Source organism: Pogoniulus pusillus, chromosome 3, assembly GCF_015220805.1.
Source record: "Pogoniulus pusillus isolate bPogPus1 chromosome 3, bPogPus1.pri, whole genome shotgun sequence".
Lineage (NCBI taxonomy): Eukaryota > Metazoa > Chordata > Aves > Piciformes > Lybiidae > Pogoniulus > Pogoniulus pusillus.
In genome coordinates this window covers 47642605-47651217 of record NC_087266.1, presented here as the reverse complement: position 1 = coordinate 47651217, position 8613 = coordinate 47642605, and positions in this window count along the sequence as shown.

The window sequence follows — 8613 nt, the reverse complement described above, 5'->3', positions numbered from 1 at the left end:
CTCCTGCTGACCACACCATTCCTGATGCAGGCCAGGATGCCACTGGCTCTCTTGGCCACCTGGGCACACTGCTGGCTCATGTTCAGTCCACTGCACCCCCAGCCATAGAAGTCTATTACTGGCACAGCCAAAATAGACCTGCACAGTGTTTGAGTGATTTGGTTTGTTGAACTTGCTGCATTGAGGCTGTGCTTCCTGCAATCTGAATATGACCACAGAGGGATCTTTCCAGCATTCCAGGCTGTGGCCAAAAAGGGTAGGAGGAATGTGCTTTTGGAAGAATGGAAGTAGCTGTCAAATAGTTATCCAGCAACTCTCTTTTGCTCTTATGGCAATTGCTGGTGGCATGTGGTTGCTGTGCTGTGAGGAGCACACCTGAAGCAGCTTCTTGATGTTAAGGAACCTGTTATAGGCTGGGGAGAGGCCTTGAGCACAGCCCTACAAGGAGAGGCTGAGGGAGCTGGGATTGGTTAGCCTGGAGAAGAGGAGGCTCAGGGGAGACCTTATTGCTGTCTACAACTACCTGAGGGGAGGTTGTGGCCAGGAGGAGGTTGCTCTCTTCTCTCAGGTGGCCAGCACCAGAACAAGAGGACACAGCCTCAAGCTGCACCAGGGGAGATTTAGGCTGGAGGTGAGGAGAAAGTTCTTCCCTGAGAGAGTCATTGGACACTGGAATGGGCTGCCCGGGGAGGTGGTGGAGTCGCCGTCCCTGGAGCTGTTCAAGGCAGGACTGGACGTGGCACTTAGTGCCATGGTCTGGCCTTGAGCTCTGTGGTAAAGGGTTGGACTTGATGATCTGTGAGGTCTCTTCCAACCTTGGTGATACTGTGATACTGTGATGCTGTGATGCTGTGATGCTGTGATGCTGTGATCGATGGTTCCTTAACAAGCGACATAGAAGCTTTACTCACTGCAGCAGGGAGGACAGATTTCATTCATGGGAAATACAACACTGCAGGGATCTCTGAGGGAGAAGGTGCCCAGAGGTCTTCTCTGTGCATACATGGTTCAGTGATGATCTGCAAACTCGGTGACATTCGGCAGCAGAGAGCTTTCTCATCCTGTAGTCCTGTGGTGGGACATGAGCAGTCTCTTGACCAAGACTTGGCAGAAACACCAGCACAGGCTCCAGTTTAGGCAGCAATCATGTATGCTGTGTAGCTCCTGGCTCGCTGGAAGGGGCATGCTCTCTGCAAGGCAGGGAGGGAAATGTGTTGCTAATTTTACTAGACAACTTTTGCCCTCCTCTCCTTTCCACTTTGTAGTTGCCAGCCTCCCTTGTTGCTCTTAAAATAGAAACATCTGATGCCTTGTTTAACTTATTCTGGGGGCCTGCAGGGAGGAGGAGAAGGAGGGGATAAATACCCTCTCTGCTGTGTGTTAGTAAGCCTCTTCCAGGAAGCCCTGCTGGGAATTACATCCCACTTTGCCACCTGTCCCCAGCTCCACAACCCTCTCCCTGCTCTCCTTTTGCTGCCCCAGCTTGTGCCAGGTTGGGGACCTCCCAGCCATCATCCCACTGTCTAACATCACACTTTGGCACTTCCTGGGCACACTGCTGTCAGAGGTGTGGAGCTAGTGACAAATACCAAGTAAAAGGGGAACTTCTCTGTGCCATGCTGTCAGGGCACCTGCACCAGCCATGGGCAGAGAAGCTGAAAATGGAGAAAGGATATGTCAATGTGGCCAAAGCAGAGCTCTCCTTGCATTTCAATGAGCCCATTGTTGCTGCATGTTTGCTTGCAGTTAATCTCCCTGTGTGGTATTAGCTTCAAGAAGGAGGGCTTAGTTGTGTTGCCATGCTACTGAGCACACTGAGATAGCCTTGAGGGGGACAGGTTGTGCCTCCAAGTGATTTGTTTCCTAGTCCCTGTCTAATGCCCTGTGTACTGACTGGGGTTCTCCTCATTCCTCCCTCCCATGGGCGATCTCCTTTCTTCTTTTGACAGATGAGAAACTTGGATTGATCTCTGGGTCTTTTTTTCTGTAGAATACACATAAAGGAAACCTGCAGGAGGCTCCAAGAGACATCTTCATGGAGGAGTTTTTTGGATCCTTCCTCTGGGGAAGCGGTGGGCATCCCTCAGGGGCATGGATCCTTCAGTGGTGAAGTGCTTGGGTGCTCTTTATGAGCCCAAAGCAGCAATGTATAACTCCCCAGAGAAGACACACACAGCTGAGCACAGTAAAGGAGCTCCAGTCCATGGAGCTGTAGCTAGGGATGCACATGGCCATGTGGCATCTGCATGTGCCACATCCTGTTTGTCCCAGCGACAGCCATGGAACAGTTCTCCAAGAGGATGCCCTGCTCAACAGATACTTTGAAGGCTTTTTTGTTTCCCTGAAGGGTTGTAACACAGCCATGATGTAATTTGGCTAAAATCCATACATGCCACATCCTATATGCTTTTCTAGTCCTGGTTACCCTGCCAGCTCAAATGTTGACCTATCTTTCAACCCCCTGAATTAAAAAGCAATGGGGGAATGTAACAGAGAATAGCAAATGCCAGTGGAAAACCAAAACAACAACAAAATCCCTTTCCTGGCAGAAATCCTCTGAGCTCTGGAGATACCCTCAAAGTCTCTTCTGGGCCCCTCAATTCAAGAGAGATGTTGAGGTGCTGGAAGGTGTCCAGAGAAGGGAGGCAAAGCTGGTGAGGGGCCTGGAACACAAACCCTATGAGGAGAGGCTGAGGGAGCTGGGGGTGTGCAGCCTGCAGAAGAGGAGGCTGAGGGGGGACCTCTTTGCTGTCTACAACTACCTGAAGGGAGGCTGTAGCCAGGTGGGGTTGGTCTCTTCTCCCAGGCAACCAGCAACAGAACAAGAAGACACAGTCTCAAGTTGTGCTGGGGAAGGTCTAGGCTGGATGTTAGGAGGAAATTCTTTGTGGAGAGCGTGATTGGCATTGGAATGGGCTGCCCAGGGAGGTGGTGGAGTCACCAACCCTGGCCGTGTTTAAAAGTCATTTGGGTGTGGTGCGTGGGAATACAGTATAGGGTGCACCTTGTAGAGAAGGGATATCAGTTGGACTTGGTGATGCTGAGGGTCTTTCCCAACCAGAATGTTTCTGAGGTTTCTGTGGAAGTCAAGATGTGTGATGTTTACTGACTCTCACACCATGCTGTGGTGAAAACACATTTAGATCTAACATAACTTGATACAGTTTGATCCCTTTGATGCATGATGGCTGTTATTAATCTCCTTGTTTTCTCCCAAGCATCTAGAAAACAATGTGTGGCTTGTTCTTAGAGGGCTCAGGGGAAGTGAAATTGAGTCATGTGAGCTACTGGAGTTAATCCTGAAGTCCTCAAGCCCACAGAGCAAACTGAACCTCTGCCAAGAGTTATCAGAGGCAAACATGTTCTTTAGCTTCCAGATAGTTTGAATTTCCTCTGCATTGCAAAATAATGGGGTCTTTGGGGTTTAATTAAAGCAATTATTTTTTCTACCCATGCAGAAATGTGCCATAATTATTTTGCAGGTAGAATAGGAAAGCTCAATAGGAAATGCATGAGCAGTTCTGGAAGCTGGTGGCAGAGCAGAATTCACCTTCCCCTTAGGCAAAACTAACTCCTGACTGCAGGGCTCCTTGGAATTACATGCCATAGGAAGAGCCTGGAGAAGAGGAGGCTCAGGGGGGACCTCACTGCTATCTACAGCTACCTGAAGGGACATTGTAGCCAGGTGGGATTGGTCTCTTCTGCCAGGCAACCAGCAACAGAACAAGGGGACACAGTCTCAAGTTGTGCTGGGGGAAGTCTAGGTTGGATGTTAGGAGGAAGTTGTTGGCAGAGAGAGTGATTGGCATTGGAATGGGCTGCCCAGGGAGGTGGTGGAGTCACCATCCCTGGAGGTGTTCAAGAAAAGCCTGGCTGAGGCACTTAGTGCCATGGTTTGTTTGACTGGACAGGGCTGGGTGCAGGTTGGAGTGGATGATCTTGGAGGTCTCTTCCAACCTGGTTGATTCTATGATTCCATGACATCATGCTTCTTGGAAGCCAAACAGGGCAATGCTGGGTGCTCTGGGGTTTAGGCAGAAACTGAAACTCTTGCTTCAGCCTGGTCAGAGTTTGGGTGTCCAGTGCCATGGTTCTCCATACAGGCTCAGACCTCTGCTCAGCTACCTTGCACAAAAAAAGTGCAAGGTTCTGCATATGGATCAAGGCAATGCCAAGCACAAATCCAGGCTGGGCAGTGAGTGGCTGGAGAGCAGCCCTGAGGAGAGGGACTTGGGGGTGCTGGTGGATGAGAAGCTCAACATGAGCCAACAGTGTGCACTTGCAGCCCAGAAAGCCAGCCAGAGCCTGGGCTGCATCAAGAGAAGTGTGGCCAGCAGGTCGAGAGAGGTGATTCTCCCCCTCTACTCCACTCTGCTGAGACCCCACCAGGAGTACTACATCCAGCTCTGGAGCCCTTCCTTCTTGCTCAGTGTGTGAACAAGAAGGAATCTCATGGCTGCCCTTCAGCCCAACTGAGTTCATGTTACTGCAAAAAAATGCTCACCAGAGAGGACATCAGATAAGAGAATATTTGCCTAATAAGATAATTATGGCTCAAACAGTAGATGTATTCAATGCAAGATGAGATAAGCTCTCCCGAATTACAGTGTAAGCAGCATGGTGGCAAGGAGGGAAGGTGAGGGCCTGGGAGACTTTGTCTTGTTGTCCAGAGACCCAATCCCCCTCCCCACCACTTCTCTATCCCCTTCACCCTTTCCTGTTTGTAGGAGGAAGTGATCAGGAAGCTGGCAGGGTGCAGGCAGTGGGTTCTGCTTCATTGTCACAAATACCCCAGGGTGTTTTGGCTCTTCATTCCTGGTGCTTTCTCACACAAAGCTGAGCTGCTCCTAGCTTTTTAGCTTTTATCCTATGATGTGGTGTGCTTATCCCTACATGTTTTTTACTCCAAAGATTACTGCAACAATATCATGAAAGGGTCTGTGCATCTCCAGCCACTACAGGTGCATTCAGCTGCTGCCAAAACTATGTAAGCATCAAAATGTAAGTAAAACTTGCAGGATGAATCTAATTTCTTGGGATCTGCTGCAGCCATAGAAGAGGAGTGTGCTGGCTGGAGCTGAACCCCTCTCAGAACTTTGCCTCGTGGTAGAGCGCACTGAGCACTGCCCCTTCTGAGCTGTGTGCAAGGGAAGCTAAATCCTGGAGTGGAAATGCTGTGCCCGGGCTGGCATCTTCAGAGGAAGGTCCATTCTTCTTTGCTGTGCCAAACACTGGGTTTTATCAGGAGGAAAGGGACCTGGGGGTACTGGTAGATAGTAGGCTGAAGATGAGCCAGCAGTGTGCCCAGGTGGCCAAGAGAGCCAATGGCATCCTGGCCTGCATCAGGTCTCTTCTGCCAGGCAAGCAGCAACAGAACAAGGGGACACAGTCTCAAGTTGTGCCAGGGGAAGTATAGACTGGATGTTAGGAGGAAGTTGTTGTCAGAGAGAGTGATTGGCATTGGAATGGGCTGCCCAGGGAGGTGGTGGAGACACCATCCCTGGAGGTGATCAAGAAAAGCCTGGCTGAGGCACTTAGTGCCATGGTCTGGTTGAGTGGCTAGGGCTGGGTGCTAGGTTGGAGTGGATGATCTTGGAGGTCTCTTCCAACCTTGGTGATACTGTGATGCTGTGACATCAGATAACAGAGTATACTGCCTACCAAGACAATTACAACTCACAGGGTAGATGTATCCAAGGCAAGATGAGATAAACTCTCCCAAATTACAATGTAGACAGCATGGGGGCATGGAGGGAAGAGCCTGGGAGACCCTGGCTTGTTGTTTGGTGACATCTTACCCTTCCTCATCCCTTCTCTGTCACTTTCAGCCTTTCCTTTTGTGGGAGGCTGTGAGCAGGAGTCTGGCAGGTTTTAGGCAGTGGCTCCTGCTGCATTTCACAGGAAGGAACTCTGGCCCAGACGATCATCTGATAGAAACAAAATCAGCAATATTTTGGACACGAGACAGGTGAATGCACCAAACATCCTCTGTGCCTGTTTGCTTGCTTCTTGCTGTGTAAGGATGTATCTGCTGTCTGGATTTTTTTTTTCAGCTTCTCATTACAGAGAAAAGGGAACTTCTGCTGTTTGAAGAGCAGGGGTGGGAAGAAAGCCCCACTAAAAGCATATGCCTTGTGACAGCAGTAGCACATTCATTGTGAAAGTGATGTGCAGCTAATGAGGTAAGTGCAGGGAAAAAAAACCCAAATCATGGTTTGTTTGGTTTTTCTTTTCTCTCCAAAGCTCTGGCCTGAGAAGGGGCTGCAGGAACAATCACAGCCTCTGAAATCACAGTCTCAAGTTGTGCCAGGGGAGGTATAGGCTGGATATTAGGAAGAAGTTCTTCACAGAGAGAGTGATTGGCATTGGAATGGGCTGCCCAGGGAGGTGGTGGAGGCACCGTCCCTGGGGGTCTTCAAGCAAAGCCTGGCTGAGGCACTTAGTGCCATGGTCTGGTTGATTGGTTAGGGCTGGGTGCTAGGTTGGCCTGGCTGATCTTGGAGGTCTCTTCCAACCTGCTTGATTCTATGATTCTATGATTCTATCAGGGCAGTATTCAGAAACAAAAAAAGAGGAGGTGGGGGAAAAGGAGGATGTGTAAGTAGTGCCAGCTGGGTGTGAGATCAATCTGGCATCTCAGAGGAACAAAAATATTTATGTGCCTTTCGTTTGGTCTGGCCTATACCATCAGCACTGCTGCCACATCATCAGTTAGCACTCTGCAGGCTAGCAGAGGAACAACTGCCTCTCAGCCCCCCAGGGCAGGACGCTGCTGTGGCACGGTGCCACAGGTACAGCGCCGGGGGAGAACGCTCCCAGCAGCACGTAGCCAAGCAGGAGCACTCCCTGGATCCCAGGGAGCAGATGCAGGGGGATCCTCAGGCGAAGAAAATGAATTCTGCTTTGCAGTTTGATGGAACAGCAGCTGAAAAAGGGAGGGGTAACCAGAACTGATGGCAATGGCATAATCTTTGCTATGTAAAATCCTGTGTTGTTTGAGTTGGGCCTCACTGAATCTAACCTAAGTTCAGAGGCATTGTAAGTTTGAGCTTTCTAGGCATAGAGGGAGAGAAAAAGGATTCCAAGATCTATGGCACAGCCTCGAGTCAGGCTCTGTTGGATGGTCTGTACAGTCTGTGAGAGGAGGAATGAATTTCTTTGGTCTTCTTTGGCATGACCCTCTCTTCCAACCACCTCTCCCTTCCATAGTTGCACTACCATCAGTTAGTGCTGTCAAAGCAATGAGGGAGGGACTTCAGAGAAGGTAGAGAATTCATCCCTGGAAACGTTCAAGGTCAGCTTGGATGAGGCTCTGAGCAACCTGATCTAGTTATAGATGTCCTTGCTCACTGGAGAGTGGTTGGACTAGATGACCTTCAAGCCCTCCTTCCAGCCCAAACCATTCTATGACTCTAAATGTGATTTTGATTTCTCTGTGCCTTAGACATATGTGTTCCTTCTTTTCTTCACCCAAAACGGGAGCTGTGAGTGTCAAAGAGCCATTTAAATGAACAAGGCACACAGTCAAGCAAGCAAACTCCAGAGATGGATGCAGGGAACAGGGAGACACATTCCACTTTGTTTTATGCCTGCTCAGGGGTGCTCTGTGATTTAGGTGAGTCAAAGGCACTGGAGAATCAGAAGTGAGCATTTTCAGGAGCATGGCAGGATGGAGATGCAGGCAGCTCCCATGTTGGGACAGGTGTCACAGAGCTGTTCAGGAGGAGGCAACACCTTCCCGCCCAGGGAATTTCTATGAGCTTGGCTGCTGGGATATCCAGGTTGGGCACTGCTTTTCCTAAAGACATATAAAAGGCAGGGTGTCACTTCAATGAACTGGAGGGGCTGTGAAGGCTTCACACCTGGACAAGCGAGAGAGGGACACTGAGGAGGAGGAAAACAAAAACAAATTGAGAAAAGCAAAGGGTTAATATAAAGAGGAAGTTTCTGTAAATAAAGAAGACTTAGACCCTGACAGGACATAGAGAAGTTAAAGTCCTTTCTGTGGACAAACAGGAAGCAGACAAGAGGTGAGTAAGGAGGTAGAAAGGGAAGAAGTAAGTACAATAGATGCATCAGGCTAAAAACTCATCATAATTCACAATTTTATGAGCAGATGTTAAACACCTTAGATAAACCCAGGGAAACTGCTGTGAATTAGGGCATGAAAATTCAAGGTGCCACTTCATGGGTGAAAGCAAAGCAGTGCAGCAAATATGCCTTACCACACAGATCTATCCCAGGATCTCTACAGACTCAATTCATCTGACAGTGTGAAATCAGGAACTACTCCTTTCTGTAAATTCACTCAGAAGTGCTAACCCAGATTTAGGAGATAGGAAATTATTCCCTGCCAGTTTACCACTGTGGTCTTGATGTTAGGAATGTCTTAGAACAAAATTTGAAGGGCAAATAAAAATTAAATGGGTGTTTGGCTGGGGGGAGGGGGCCAACACCTGTGGACTTCAGGTCAGGCTTAGCAGGAGTAGCTGGAGTCAGCCTAGTCTGATAGACAATTAATAGGTGGGTAGATAAGTGACAGATAAGCAGTTTTCTAGGCATCAGAGATTAAGTAGATATAATGCAACTGATGATTTTGGTCCAGAGTTACCT